Consider the following 15937-nt stretch of genomic DNA (forward strand, 5'->3'; position numbering starts at 1 on the left):
GGGGCCAAGGTGGGGGCTGCGGAGGCCAGCGTTTGGACGTCTAGACGGGAGACCGGAGGGGTGTGACCACGGATTCAAAGTGGGAGATAAATCATCTCATTCTCAGAGGAGGGAGAGCCATTGGGGGCTGGTTTCCAGGGCTGGGGTCCCGATGTTTGCTGGATGCCGGGGGCCCAGGACGGCACAATGGCCGGGTCTTCCCAGTCACCCCCAGCCGCCCCGCCCGCTCTTCCTCGGCCGGCCTGGGAACTTAGTCTGAGCTCGCCGACGTGACAGACAGCAGGCCTGCATGCTAATGAAGTTTGTCTCAAGTTCATTGTCAAAGCCCCCCCCTCCCCTCCTCTCTCATACACAAATCTCCCTCCAACTTTTGTCCCACAGACCTGGAGGCCACTTGAGTCCCTGCCGGCTCCCTCTCCCCTCCCCCACTGTGTTCAGTGTCCCCCGCATTACCTCCCTTAGCTGGGGGGTGGGCTCTCCCCTCTCCCCGTGCCTTCCCAGCCACCTTCCGGCCTTCATCCCCAAGCTCTGAAAGGGGGATTCTGAGGGCTTAGGTCAGAGTCCTAGGCCTAGAGCTTCCTTCCGCACCCCAGAGTGGGGAGACCAAGGGGGGGGCAGGCTGCCCCCCCAGCTCCCCTCCCCTCATTCCTCCCATTATTATTATTTTGCTCTCCCCTTGATTACATCTGCTTCACTAGCTCAGAAATAAAGATCCTTTGAGACTAATTTTGCGCCCCCAGCTCCCCACCCCTTCCCTCCTCCTTCCCTCTAGGCCTGGGCTCCCTTCAGCTCCTTTCTCACCGGCTGGAAGACATTGAGCTCCTTGTCTGGGGGCTGGGGGGCTGATGGGAGGGGTGCCAGTGGCATGGAGGGGGTCTCTCCAACTCTGGGACGTGTCCAGCAATCCAAACCTGTCCTCCCTTTGTTCCTGCAAATCTCTTCACACTGTCCCCACCCTCTCTAGTCTGCCTTTCTCCCAGTAACCAGGGGCTAGGGGAGGAGGGGAGGAGGACCCTGAACTCACTCCACCCCTCAATTCTGGGGAAGTGGGGGAGAAAAGGGAGAAAAAAAACCCCGAATCCCCCCCTCATTAGCCAGAAAGGAATCAAAAGGGGATAATTATAATTAAAGGCAGACAGCTGTGGATGGAGTCTTTTATGTTCCTCCGGGCCTCCTCCCACCTCTGCCACCATCCCCCAAACATCTGCAGGGCTCCAGGAGCACCTTCTCCCTGTTGTGGTCCTGAGAGCGAGTGAGTGAAGGGGGGTGGGCGCGAGCCTGGAGTCCGAGGTGTGGGTGCAGCTCTGGGAAAGGGGACCCCAGAGCCAAGACTTTCTCACACATCTCAGCAGTCCCAGGGCCGGGAGGCGCCCTCTTGCCGTGCTGCAGTCTACACCCCGAAGTGTGGGCCTGGAGGTGGTGAGAGCATTCCGGTAACAATAACTAATTCAATGGTTTGGGGAAAATTTTTTATTTTCCTAAAGCCAGTAATAATTTATTCATGATAATCTCAATACTAAACATTACATATAACCCAGAATATTTCCGCATTCAGGCCCCCTCTTTCCGAACACAGGAGGGGTAGCCGAAAGCCGGAAGAGCGAGGGTCTCTGAGGGCTGTGTTGTAACAAAGAGAGGCTCACAGATTTAGGGTACACGTAAATGCACACACACACATACTTTATAATTTGGGGTGGTGTTGCTAGGCCTCGCTCTGCTATCCATGTATTTATAGAACTTGATCATAGGCCAGAACAGCAGGGTAATTATAGCATTATTAGCATATATGCAAATCAAATAACCTATATATGCTGAATGGAAGCAAATTATTATTTATTTCTCTCCCCATCTCCTTCCCTGGTATCAGCTCTGGTTCCTCAGAGCGGCACACCAGCAATTATCTGACACGGGGAGAGGGGACTGCCGTAGGGGAGGAGGGGGCCAAGGGAGTAGGACATTTTACTCTGTGTTATTCTGGGAAGAGTGGGGAGGGGCTCTGTGAGAAGTCTTTGAATTAACAAAGAGGGGGTGGGGTGAGTGTGAAGAGACAGAGACCCTGGGCAGAGACAGCCAAAGCCAGCGAAGCTGTGAAGAGTGTCAGAGAGGGACGAGGAGACAGACCCTCAGTTCAAGGAGCAGAAAAGCAGAGACAAGAGTGGCAAAGGCACACAGAGAGGGGCACAGAGAATCCATGGCACCTGGAGAGAAAACCCCGGGCCTGTTTCTCTGGAGGGCGGGCCTGAACTCTCTGGGTTCACTCAATCCTGGGACGTGGGGCGTAGGGCCCCAGGCGCTGTCCTTCTGTCACTGGAGCATGCCCCCTTCCCACCCCCTCCACCTTGTTTGTACCACCTGGTAAATAGTCAGAGGATCCAAGCAGAAGCTGTTGGCCCTTGTGTCATCATAGCTGCCTGCTGGCTGGGTGACCACACAGCGGGGTGGACAGGGTGGGACTCCAGCTCCTCCCCTCCCCCCAGCACATCCTGGCGCTGTCAGGCTCTCCTCCCAGATGTCCCTAGGTGCCTCGGGCTCTAAGGAGTCCCCAGCTCCCTCCTTATATCTTGCCTTTTCTTACTCTGATGTTATATTTTTACCACATCTGAGACTGGGAAGCAGGACCTCTCAGGGTTTATTGCTTTTCCTTCATATTGTTCCCAGGACTTGCCCAACTGACCTGGGGACCTCTTCCCCTCCTGGCCAGGTGGGATTCCACTGGCCCACGGCCTCACCAATGTCCTTCCCTCTAGTCCATCCCCTGAGTGGAATAAAGTAGTGTCTCTGTGTGGCTCCTTACATCCCTAGAGATACTTGCATCTCCACCACATTGCCAACACAACCCCCCAGGCATTGCTAGCAATGTGGCCATCTCGCTAACTCTGTGTCAGTAAAGCCATTGCCCACCTGAGGCAAACTTCAAAGAAGGCAATATTGTGGGGGGGAGGGTATCAAAACTGCAGCAGAGGAGTCCGAGGGCCCAATTGTTCTTGAGTGGCATAATGAAGAAGGGGAAGGGTCCTTGAAAGAAACAGACAGAGACACCCAGAGAGACAGCTGCTGAAAGACTGCAAGAAAACAAACTTTTGAGGCCATACTTAGATTTTTACACAAACATGAAAACGTGCTATCACATAACTATACAAAGACCAGCAAGATGGATGGGCTTTATCACCAATGACCTCCCATTTACGAAATGCATTCGTATTTTTATCTGCTCCTGGATCTGGTTGTGTTTCTTTGTGGCCACATAATACAGAACAGTCAAAGCGCTGAAGAAGCAATGAAAGGAAGGCCGACAAATGGAGCAGAGAGAGAAACTGAGAGAGGCAAAGACCAAGACCAAGAAAGGCACCCTGAAGCCAGTCAAAGACAGGGCAACCAGAGAGGGTGACAGCTGGCCAGCCCCAGGGGCCAAGCCTGCCCTTCTCTATCCCACGCTAGAGACCTCAGACATGGCCCTTACTTTTGCCTGTTTCTCCTCCAGACTCAGTCCTGACTTTGGTGAATCGATCTGCAGCTTCTTCTGGCATTCGCCCGGATCCATCTGAAGTCGTCTGAACAAGGGCCACACCCTTCCCAGAGCTGCCCAGAAGACATCTGGCTTCAAGCAGGAACTCTGGCATTTCTCTTTCAAGCTCTGTGCTTCTCTACTTCTATGGTTCTCGCCTAGAATAACTGAGCTCCAAACCTATGGAGTTCTGCGTGTGCACATAAATAGCTCTTAGCCCATCTTCTCTCCTACAAGATCAATGTCCCCAGTAGACTGACTGGACTTCTGTAACCACACCTTGCCTGCCTCTTGCCCCGGTAAGGTTGTCAGGACCTAGTGGAGCAGGTCCATATATGGCATGAACGGATTTATGTTTTCATCCAGCATGGTCTGTGCACATCGACACCTGCCTGCAGCCAGGCTCCACCATCCACCAGGCATATCTGGCCACCATGTGTGCTGCTGTACCTGGGGGCACCTTCCAGACCCAGGACTTTTGGGGCATGCTCCAGAGGGTCTTTTACCTCAGAGGTTATCCCCAAAGCTGTCAGAAAAAAAATCTTGTTTTTGTAATTTGATGATAGATCTGATACATACAGTTTCCCCACAATCCAGCTTTTCACTGCAGAGCTCCCATGGCACCAATCACATCTGCCCTGGGAAGGACACCAGACTTTGCCACAGAGGTTCTGGCTGGCATGCCAGCTTGATCCCAATGCCCATGAGCTGGAGAGGGCTGTTCTACTCTACACCTTCCTAGGTGTGTTTTGGTAACTATATTTATATACAGATGTTACTTTTATTCCTAGAACCGCATATATCTTTTCTGCTCCTTTTCAGAAAAATAATAGTCTCTATGTAGGCACCTGGCTCAACCCCAGCACCATGTGTGATACATGTAGCTCAGAATACACACTGGCACGCAGATCGCCTGCCTGATACTCTAACAGAGTGCCATTTTCTTGGTGCAGTGCTGGCTTCTGCCTGCTTCGCAGACGTTTCTCCAGGGCTGATGCTCATTTCTGAGGCTCAGGCTCCCAGATTTGGGCTGGATCACTCAGCTAAACAAGCAGCCAGTATTCCCCACCTTTGGAACCCCTGCAACCCTAGTGGAGGCAGAGGTGCTGAAACTTGATGGCTGTGTATCTGGCCACGGCTGTGCCTGTGGTGACACCAGGTGGGTTCCCTTCCCACTGGGAAGGTCCACTGCTGGGAGGGTCACACTGTGATGGTTTGAGTTAGCGTTGAAATCCCTCTGAGCTGCTGAGTGTGTGCAAGTAGGTTTATGTGTCTGAGTCATGTCTATTTGCAGCACACAATGATGTGTGTGCGAGTTGGTGTGCATATACTGTGATCACTTATGTGTCCATCATGGCCCCACTCTGCAAGTGTGGTGTGTTCTTGTGGTTTGAGGCTATGCATGGGACATTTGTTGATCTCCGTGTTTGCTGGTGCGTGTCTAGGGGCCCCTCAGTCCAGCGGAGTGAGGCGTGGGCCTGTCCCTCTGCCCACCTTGGCGCCAGGCCACGCCTGTGGAACATGCCAGTGCCTCTGCTCCAGCGGCGCTCTCCCAGCGCCAGCAGCAGCTCGGCTCCCGCTTCCCACCAAATTCTGGCCTGGGGTGCTCCAGGCGGGCGGGGGTGTGTGGGGACAAGATGGGGCGTCGCTCCCTCTTGGGGCATACTGGAGCCTCTGGCACCTGGGAGGACGGGACAGCCATGAGCGGCAACCCTGAGCAGAGAAAGACAGGAGGGACTCGGAAACAGAGAAAGGAGAGAACAAAATCCATTTGAAAAGGAATCAAATGTTAAAACAAAAGGGATAAAATAACGTTAAATGAAATAAAAGGGAAACAGCAAAGATCTTAAAAACGTTAAATTAAATGATAAGAAGGGCAAGATGACAAAATGGAAAAGAAAAGTCTCCAAGGCGCCCGAGGGGAGGAGCCAAGACCGAGCGCTGTGGAGTTGGAGTTGGGGGGAGCTGTGGGAAACGGGGACCACAGGATGGGGGGCTGCAGGAAGTGGCAGGGTGGGAAACGGGGAGGTGCAGAGTCTGGAGGCTTCAGAATCCCGGGGGCGCGGGAAGCAGGGAGCTGCGGCAATCCGCGACTCGGGAATTTGGGGGTTGCAGGAAGCCAGGGGTCGCGGGAAGCGGGGGTGGGGGAGTTGGGGTGGTGGTGGAGGTGGTGGTGGTGGTGTGTACCGGATCCGGGTGGGGGCCACGGAAGCTAGGAGACTGCAAGAACCGGGAGGGGAGAGGGGTGCTCAGGATGCAGAGGGGATGCCGGGGTCAGAATCTAGGGGCACGAGAAGCCGGGTGGATGCGGGATTGGGGGCTGCAGAATTCAGGGCACTGGGGGAAGGAGGAGGCGCGGGATCTGAGGCGCTTCGGGAACCGGGGGGATGGGGTCCCCGAGCCGTGGGAAGCGGGGGCCGCGGTGTCTCCTCCGGTGGCCGCTCACTCTCCTGACCCGTGTCAGGCGAAAAGCCCGCTGGAGGCTGTGCGGGTGTCCCCCCCCCGCCCCCCGGGTGTCCCCTCCTTCCCCCCCACCCCCCATCTCTGACGCCAAGCCCATCCCGGGGGAAATAAAGCCAGGAACCACCTCTCTCTTCCACAGCCATCCCCCAGGCTCAGCCATCTCCCGAGTTCGAGTTTTTGGCCGCCAGGCCCTTGTAGACGCTGTCTCCGGATTCCCGGCGCCAAGCAGTGGACCGAGAAGCGGGGACCTCTGAGGACGGGAGGGGGGTTGGGCGGGGGGCAGGCGTCGAGGGCTGCCACGGCCCCACTCCCCCGCTTCGGCCCCGCTGGCTGCCAGCCCCAGGTGGGAGGGTCCGGCCGAGAGCGCCGGGCGGGGGAGCTGAGGAATCAGTAATCGGAGAAGCTGGGGCATAGGGAAGCCTGGAGACCTAGGGCAAGGAAGACCAGACCGACAGAGCCAGGAGCCAGGGGAGGAAGAGAGGACGGGAGAAGGAGATCCCGGGAAATGCGGAGGAGAGAGGACACCCGGACCAGAGGGGTGGAAGGACGGTGGGCCCCTCTGGGAGTATGGCCAGAGGTCTTGAGACCCTCCCTTCCTCCAGTGGGCTGGGGGCCCTTCCCTTATTTCTCTGAAGCTGCCCAGTTCTACCCTTAGACCTAGGTTTCCAGGGGCTGAGGGAGCCAGGCTCCAAAGAATCAGGGCCCTGTAGAGCATGTGGACCCTGTCTGTGGCTCCCCCAAGCAGGGAAGGGAATGGAGAAGTCAGGGAAGCTCAGTGTTCCAGGGCCCAGAGCAGGAACCTAAGTGGGCAGCCAGCCCAGGAGCCCTGGGCCTAGGACCTAGGTGTAGGGCGTTCACCTAGGTGAACTGAGAGACCACCTCAGTCCAGAGCTTAGCATCTTAGCTAAGTCCCAGCTGACTTCAGTGTCAGGTGGCCTTTCTTTCGCTCTCAGAACACCTCAACAAATACCTCCCAGCAGGCTCCTCCACCTCCAATGTCTGTGGGCTGGGGATGGGGGCAAGGGTGCAATGACCAGCCTAGCCGCCTTGGCCACACCCTTACTTCCACCCCTCTCCTCCTCCATGAAGGGAGGGAATATGACCAACCCAGATCTGGTGGGTCAATCCTACCCCAGAATATTTTGGACTTGATCAGTAAATGTATTGTGTCTTAATTGGGGGCAGAGGATGAGCTAACCGGAGAGAAAACCCTTACCGGTGGGGGTAGGTGAGGAGTGGAGTGCTTCCATGGGAGAAATCCAGGGAAACAGGGATCAGGAAGGTGTCCTGGGAGAGTCCTTGCCCCGAGGTGAATATCCAGGCACAGGCATTCCTGGGTAGAGGATCAATAAGAAAGGTAGGAAGCCTGGTGGAGGGGTGCATGGGTATTAGGAAGAGCGCAGTCTGCAATGGCAGCCCCACCACTTAACTGACAGTGTGACTCTGAGCCAGTTCCCTAAACTCTCTGAGCTTCTCTTCCATACAGGTAAAATGGAGGAGAGAAAACCTACTTCCCTGGGCTGTGAATTCAGTGAATGAACGAACGTGCCCAGTGTATGCTGACTAGGCTCTTCACGGACACTCAAGAAATTTAGACTTCGTCCAATTCAGGATTGTCCTGTCAACTTTGTGATTTTTGTATTGGAGGGAGAGGAGTAGAGAGGGTGGTAGGGACGGGGTGGCTGTAGCTTTGCTGCCTCTCCACTTTGCCTTCTTGTTTTAGCCAGTCTGCAAATCCCTGTGTCAGCTCAAGTTATCTCAAAAAACATAAATAAATAAAATCATACATTAAGGGTCCCTAGCTGGCTCAGATGGTAGAGCACGTGACTCTTGATCTCAGGGTCGTGAGTTCAAGCTCCCTGTTGGTTAGACAACTTAAAAAATAAAGTTTCAAATGCATACATTACAAAGTATGCATCTGTAAAAACTGCTAAAATGAAGTAAAATGTCTTAATATATTGAAGTATCCTGAAATAAAATATTGCACAAGTCGAATTTCTCCTGGACTCACCCTTTCCCATCCACCCCCAAGTCACCTGCTCAGTCTCTTACTCAGCGGGGTTAGAATTTCTTTTTTTTGGGGGGGGGGTTAGAATTTCTGTTTGCAGTTGAGTGAGTCCAGTTACCCTCCTTCCCTACTGCAGCTTCCCTCACTTACGTACTTACTTTCAAAGAATTTATTTATTTATTTTTACAAAATCCTTTTTAAAAGATTTTATTTATTTATTCATGAGAGACAAAGAGAAAGAAAGACAGAGACACAGGCAGAAGAATTGCGGTTTCTGTGTATGGAAAAATGCATATCTTGATAATTTGTGTTTGGGCTTTTAATTCCCCCCAATTAAATCTGTGAATTGATTACAATCAGATACTTGTTCAAAAATGACTTACAGTTCTGACAGGAGTTAAATGTTGAAATGAATACACAAGGTATGCAGTAGTTCAGAGAAGTACTTCACAGCGTGCGTGATCCCCGCTGTTGAGCTTCATTCCCTCCTCGGTCGCAGGTCGCACTAACCTGGGGGCCTCAGCAAGTCTCCAGCCCTGTCTAGACCTGCTTCCCGAGTTTTCTGATGCCCCCCTCATTCGGTTGTTCGAGATCCAAAACACATTCTGAACATCCAAGTTTCTTTATACACTGCAGTGTACCATGGGGATGAAGATGAGATACAAGGCGGGCAGCCTCCATGACCTGACTTGCTGCACCACCCCTCACACTGACTGGGGCTCCCATATGCCCCCACCTCCGCGGCCCAGATTCTCCAGATGCAGGGGCTCCTAGGCCTGGCAGCGCTTGGGTTCTGAGGTATAGAGGTGAGTGAGGAGGGTGAAGGGCTGGGCAGAGTGGTTCATTATCACCCTATCTCCTCTTTCACAGTTCTCCTCGCCCAGCCCCTGCTCCCCGTGGCGGCTGCCCTGCCCCCTCCCCCTGGCCTAGGCTCCGGCTTCTCCCCAGTGTGTGGAGCGGAGGGTCCTCCCCGAGCTGCGGGGCTGGGGCTGGGCAACAGATTGGAAGTCTAGTGGGAGGGATACAATTTGGATCCTAAGGAGAATTTCCTGACCTTTCCAAGGCGGGGGATCCGATAGCATTCTCTCCTCGAGGAAGAGTCAGTCCCCCGAAAGCCCTGAAAGAGTGGAAAGGATGGGGTGCAGGGGGCGGTAGCTAAGACCCCTCAGCAGTCCAGAGTGGGGGGGGTAGGGGGCAGAGAAGGAGGAGGGAGCCGGGAGTAAGGAGCTCTGAGAGGACACAGGGGCAGTTCTGATTTCTGTGCTCTCTCAAGGGCTGGCGTCAACGGCGCAGCTAACGAACTCCTTCCCGAATTCTCTGTTCGGGATTGGGCTGCTCCCAGAGGGGGGTCCTTTCTAACAAGGTGCCCCTAGGCCCTGCCCCTCCCTCCACAGGAGTGGGAGCCGCCAAAGGTTCGGGGAATATAATGGATCATTTTCCAATTTACCAGGGTCTTAGAGATTACGCCGCTAATCCCATCAAAGACCATCTGCTTACATTGTCCCTCCTGAGCCAAAATAAATAGATCCTTTACTCCCTCCACTTCAACTCCTCTGGGGTATTGTCGCGGGAGAAAGTTCGACAAGGCCCATCCCATTTCCCCCTCCCTCCTGCTGCGGGATGGACAGAAAAGGAGAAAACAAACTTAGCTTGTCTGAGGGGTGAAAGGTCACTTATGCTCTGGCGCTGCATTCTTCTCGGGAGGCTGCGACGCTGGGAATCCAGGAGGGTGGTGGCCGGCCGGGGCCTCCCGGGATCAGCCCCCGCAGGGTGTGGGACTCTGCCCGATCGGCTACTCCCCTCCCCCCCGCAGCATCGGCCCATTTGGAGTCTCTCCCACCTGGGACTGCTGGGGAATAGTTAACTTGGATCCAGGCTTCACCCCTCCTGGCCAGAACTGTGGGACAGGACAGGGAAATGCACAGAGACACTAGTTCGATTCCATCTAAAAGTTATTTATTCTATTGGCTTTGCACACTTATTCTCTTGTTTGTTATTACTCTGTCGCTGAAAGGGGCTTTATAAATGGGGGAGAGAGGCTTCAGGGGAGCCTGGTAGGGAGCCCAGACTGGAACCCGGAGGGTCGGATGCAGGAAAATCTGGCTCCAGGCATCACTTACAGAAGAAGACACTGCCAGAGACAATAAATGAGATGCAAAACGGGGTGAGAGAACGAGGGTCGGGCCTCCCCCATCCCCAGAAAGGAGGCATCTAAGCAAAGACTTACAGGTGAGAGGGTTATTCAAGAGAGGATGGGGAGAAAGAGTCCCACACACAAGGAACGCAGCATCTTCCATGGGTCCTTCTGCCATGACCACTTCTACTCCATACTGTCCCTCAGATTCCACTTTTAGCTGCTTTGTAACCAGCTCAAAAACCTGAAAGGGGGAATCTCTGGGTGGCTCAGCGGTTTAGCACCGCCCTCAGCCCAGGGCCTGATCCTGGAGTCTTGGGATCAAGTCCCACGTCGGGCTCCCTGTGTGGAGCCTGCTTCTCCCTCTGCCTGTATCTCTGCCTCTCTCTGTGTGTGTCTCTCATGAATAAATAAATAAAATCTTAAAAAAAAAAAAAAACCTGAGGGGATCTCTGGGTTCCTCAGGGGTTTGGTACCTGCTTTCAGCCCAGGATGTGATCCTGGAGTCCCAGGATCGAGTTCCGCATCGGGCTCCCTGCATGGAGCCTGCTTCTCCCTCTGCCTGTGTCTCTCTCCGTGTCTCTCAGGAATAAATAAAAAAAATAAATAAATAAAATAAAACTGATTTCCCCTTTTATTTATGTTTTGATTTCCCCTTTAAAAAAAAAACCTGAAAGGGCTATTACTTAAAAAAACAAAACAAAACAAAACAAAACAAAAAAACCCGTCTTCTCTCCTATTTGGGGGCACCTTGCTGGCTCCATCAATAGAGTACATGACTCTTGATCTTGGGGTCTTGAGTTTAAGCCCCATGTTGAGCGCAGAGCTTACTTTAAAAAAAAAAAAAGGAAAGATTAAAAAAAAGAACCTAATGCGCTCCCAACAGCCTGTGCTAACCTCTGCAGGACAGTGTGCAGGTCTCTCCAGCTCTGCCAAACAGCTGCCTGTTTGGGGCAACTGCCCCAGACACACTTGGTAACCAGAAGGGCACATGTTTTGCTGTTAAAAAGCAGCAGAATGGCAGAAACAACACAGTCATGAGTCAGTGCCAGCTCTGATGAGTGATCCTGGGTCTGGACCCTCCATTCCCTCATGTGTAAAACAGATAATGCCCACTTCATAGGACTACTACAAACATTCAGTGAGACAGCTCACAGTTCTTGGCAGGTGCTCCATACAAAACAATGTGTGACACAGACTGGGACTGAGCCCCAGTACCGCAGGAAAGTTAAGATTTGCTCAAGAAATGTTACTGCGATGTGTAAGGTATTCATACGTGTAGAGACAAATTATGAATTTCCTAGTTGTAAGATTTGCTCATTTGGCAAATGTTTGCTGGATACCTGTATGTCCAAAGCACTACAGAACACGAAAGGGAATGAGGAATCTGCACTAATTAAAGAGTGCAGACAAGGATACAAATTGCTGGCATGCGTAGTGGGACATGATATGTGCCCAGAAAATAAGAGAAATTCTGTGCAGAGAGAAAAAGATAATGTTTAGTTAGGGTGATGGGAAATCAAGAAAGGTTTCTCTTTTTTAAAGATTTTATTTATTTATTCATCACACACACACACACACACACACACACACACACAAGCAGAAACACAGGCAGAGGGAGAAGCAGGCCCCATGCAGGGAGTCCGATGTGGAACTCCATCCTGGATCTCTAGGATCAGGCCCTGGCCTGAAGGCAGCACTAAACTGCTGAGCTACCTGGGCTGCCCAAGAAAGGTTTCATTAAAGAGGTGGCATGGGGTGGTGATCCCTGAAGGATACATAGGCCCCAACATGCAGAATGTAGGGGAAAGCAGAGCATGGGAGTGGCCACTCCCGAGGAGAATGTGTACCAGTAAGACTTGAACATTTGTGTAAATACAAGTTCATTATGAGCCAGTAACATTGTAGAACTGCTAAAAGCTAATGCCATCTTTGGCTGCATTAGGGAGAATGACCTCCAGATCAAGAAAGATGAAGAATGTCACTAGACTTTGCACTGAGCTCATCTTAGTGAGCTAGTGGTGTGTAACAGCCTTGAGAAGAAGATCAGCCAAAAACAGCCATGGGGCTCTGCCCTGTGCAAGGCTGCAACCGAGGGAGGCTTTCTCCTCAGCAAAGTGCAGGAGATAATTACTGCACAGCCAGTGAGCGCACCCAAGCTGGTATGAAAACATCTGCCCAATGGGAGATACCCTGAAATCATTCTTGAAAAAGAGCAACTAACTCTTCAAAAGCAAAGCTTTGTGAAGAAGCCATGGGGACAAGCGGTGGCCTCTTACCATTGGCAGGTGTGATACCCAAGGGGGGCCGGCTCAGTTAGCAGCTCAGGAGGAGAACCAGGAGTTGCAGGTAAGGAAATGTACTACGTTTGGTGTGAGGAAGAATATTCCAATGGCCAGAAGAGACCAAATAGAATGTTTGGTCAAGAATGGTCACCCATTGGGAATCCCTGGGTGGCTCAGTGGTTTGGTGCCTGCCTTCGGCCAGGGGCGTGATCCTGGAGTCCTTGGATAGAGTCCCACATTGGGCTCCCTGCATGGAGCCTGCTTCTCTCTCTGCCTGTGTCTCTGCCTCTCTCTCTCTCTCTCTCTCTCTCTCTCACACACAAATATTCTTTAGAAAAAAAAAGAATTAGACAATGCAGGTAAAAGTTCTTATAAACTATAAAATATGGCAGATAGCAATAGCAATGATAGACATTGACTGAATTGTATTTCTGTGTTTCAAGCGCTTTATATGCATTGTATAACGACAGTAAGTGTTACAGCAGTTCAGTCAAAGAGAAAGATGGGAAGAAGTGAGGTCTGGAGGAAGCAGGGAGGACCAAGGAGGACCAGGGAGTCCCAGCTCACAGACAGAGAAGACAGGATGAAGGTAGTGGTCTTCAATCTATTGTGCTAAAGGAAACTGGGCAGGGCATCACTTGGCTGCATGTCCATGATGGCTCTACTCAAACAAGAGGTTGAGCTGAGCAATAGGAGGAGTAGAAATGGCCCAGAATGGGGATCTCATCTTGGAGTTACAAAAGCAACCAGAGTGAGGCCAAAAAGAAGGCGGCCTCTTCCACTGGAACCATGTCTATCACCCAGAACATTTGCACTGCGATGGCACAGAAGCCTTTTAGGGTGTCCTGGCTGAGATGGGGTTTTCTCAATGGCCCCTGGCTTTTGGTAGAGCTTTCTTTCCTGTAGCAAAGAACCAATACTTGATGGAAGCATAAAATGAAGAGTGTCCATTAGCTACATGCCTGATTTCTGCTTTGCTGAGAAACGTTCCAGGCTTTCTATATATGAGTGATCTGGAGGAGAGATGTCTGACGGATTCTGGGGCAGGAATGGGTGAGGTAGTAACATCCTCAGGGTACCATTATTTTATTTAAAAAAAAAAAAAAAAAGATTTGCAACCGGTTCTTTTCCTGATCAATCTGAGTTGGGGAGTCCTATCCAGATGCCCCCTTACCCTAATCCAGATTTCTCATACAGCGTTCCAAACTTCCCCTTTTTTGTACCCTTTTCAAAGCTGGAAAACTAATCCTAGGGGCTCTTTGAAAATAACCCTAGAGAGTATCCATTTGGCTCCCGGCCAGGTCTCTTCCCCCCAGCCCGCCTGGTGCCTTTACCAGGAGAGAGGGTGGGAAGGGGAAGCAGTGGCTAAAGTCGGGGGATGCTGATGGGGTGCCCCAAGGGTTCCCAGCAGCTGGGAAGTCATGCGCCCCATGGTTTGTTGCCTTGTGCTGCCACCTAGTGTCCTCAAATCTTAAAATACCTTACCCTCGGGAGGGATGTTTCATTCACTTGCTCACCCATGCAGATTCACATATACATTCATGCTTGTATGAACCTCGTCTTTTAGCAAAAATGCACTAAGCCTTCCTTGTAGCCCAGCTGTGGAGCAGGTCGGCCCCCCTCCAATTTGTTTCTGGGCTTCTCTCTCCCTCTGCCCCTTTCTCCCGGTTAACAGAGGCTCCAGCTTTTCTCCAGATATTCCAGGTAACGTTACTTCCAATCCCTCTCGCTACACTCAGGCTCATTTCTTTTCCTGAGCAGGAGTGGTTTTCTTGCTGACAGTGAGTTTCCAACCTAAGGCCCAAGGTCGTGGGAGTGAAGAGCATTCACTGAAAAGACAATGGGAGCAAGAAATGATACACTATGAGATCAGGCACAGGTACGATCTTGGGGCATCTTGTAGTTGGTAAATGGCTTCGATTTACTTTAGGCTGTTTCACATTTATAGCAGCCTACGCAGGCTTGCAAGGCCGGGATCAGGAGCCCCCTTTCACAGGTGAGGACAGTTGAGCTGTTAGCTAATTGGTGGCAAAGCTGGGGCGGGGGTCCTGGGCCTCTTGGCTCCCATTCAGGGTCCGTTCCTCTGGAGAGGGGGCCGTCTGCTAGAGGAGCTCGGAAACAGCGAGCCCCCGAGCCCGGTGCATGCCCAGAGGGGGAGAGACAGGGACCTGGCAGTGGCGGCATCACAAGACAGCAATGTGCTATTACAGAGCGTGGACCCCTCGCTGGCGTGTCTGCGGCCGCGGGGGTCACCGGCCCAGGTTCGGCTCAGGTTCGCTCCTGCGCGAGCGCTGGAACTCCTATGGCATAAGTGCTCCTCCTGGTGGCCAGGGCGGGCACCGTCCTCCTCCACGGGGAGAGCGAGGAGAGGGGCGGAAGGAGCGGTAGGAGGGGCTGGGCAGGGCAGGGCCAGGCGGGAGGCTAGAAGTGATGTTATTGCACACTGATGTGCATTTCCAGGAAAGCTGACACATTCATAAGAAAATGTAAACAGATAAAACCCATTTTGAATGTATTTGATGTATTTCTACCGTTGGTATGACACCTAACATTGACTGAGCTCTGAATCTTTGCCAGGCACTGTTCCGCTGCTGTAATGCTTTCCCGGCCAGCCGGCCAGCCATATAGGAGTTCTCACAACTCTGGGGGCGTGTGCTGAGCCATCCTTCTAAGTGGTGGGGCTGGGCTGGAACCAGACCCATCTGCCTCCAGGCCTGAAACACCACTTCCTTCTACTCAACAACACTCACCATACAACTGACCATGAAAGCAGGAGAACCATAGTTATGGCAGAAGTCAGTGGGAAAGAGTAGTCTCTCCTCTTAGGGGTATCTCTGATCTCTTCCAGCTTCCAGGAATGACCATCCCTGAAGGCAATTTAGTTGAGAAACAGCTCACCTGATGGCCTGGAATGTGGAAGTTGAAGGGTTTACAAGAATGGGCCAGATGTTTTTACTGGTTCCAATCAGCCAAACTAAAATTTACACACAATACACGCCTCCTCTGGACGCTGCCTGGTAGTAGGGGGTAGTATGGAAGAGACAAGGAGAGCCGAGCAATAGTTTGTTTCCTCTGAGAATGTAAGAGACTAGTCAAGGAGACAAACATTTACAAAAATAGCCCTGAGACAAGGAAAAATATGATAAAAGCGAAAAATACTAAGAGATGGGGTTGGAAGACGTAAAACTGATACGTCTTTGGAGGATGTGAAGGTTTATGGAGAAGTGGCATCTGAACGGGGTGGGGGGTTGGTTAACAGAAGTACGTGATCAGGATTAGGTAAGGAAGAGGGCATGAGGAGAGGAAGCAAGAGGAAGGACAGATGCGGTGGGGGGAGTGCAGGTGTGGCCAGGGCTCAGACACACAAAGGGCACTGGGAGAACGAAAGGCTGGTGTCGGAGGGGAGCTTTGAGATCAAGCTAATGGGGTAGAAAGAACCCTGTCCAACACCAACAGCCTTTTAGGCTCTTTACTTGCAAGCAGTGGTTTGCTTGAAACTGTGCTTAAAAATAAAATCTGCCTTTCTCTGTGTCTCTCATGAA

This window comes from Canis aureus, chromosome 6 (genome assembly GCF_053574225.1).
Source record: "Canis aureus isolate CA01 chromosome 6, VMU_Caureus_v.1.0, whole genome shotgun sequence".
In the NCBI taxonomy this organism is placed as follows: Eukaryota; Metazoa; Chordata; class Mammalia; order Carnivora; family Canidae; genus Canis; species Canis aureus.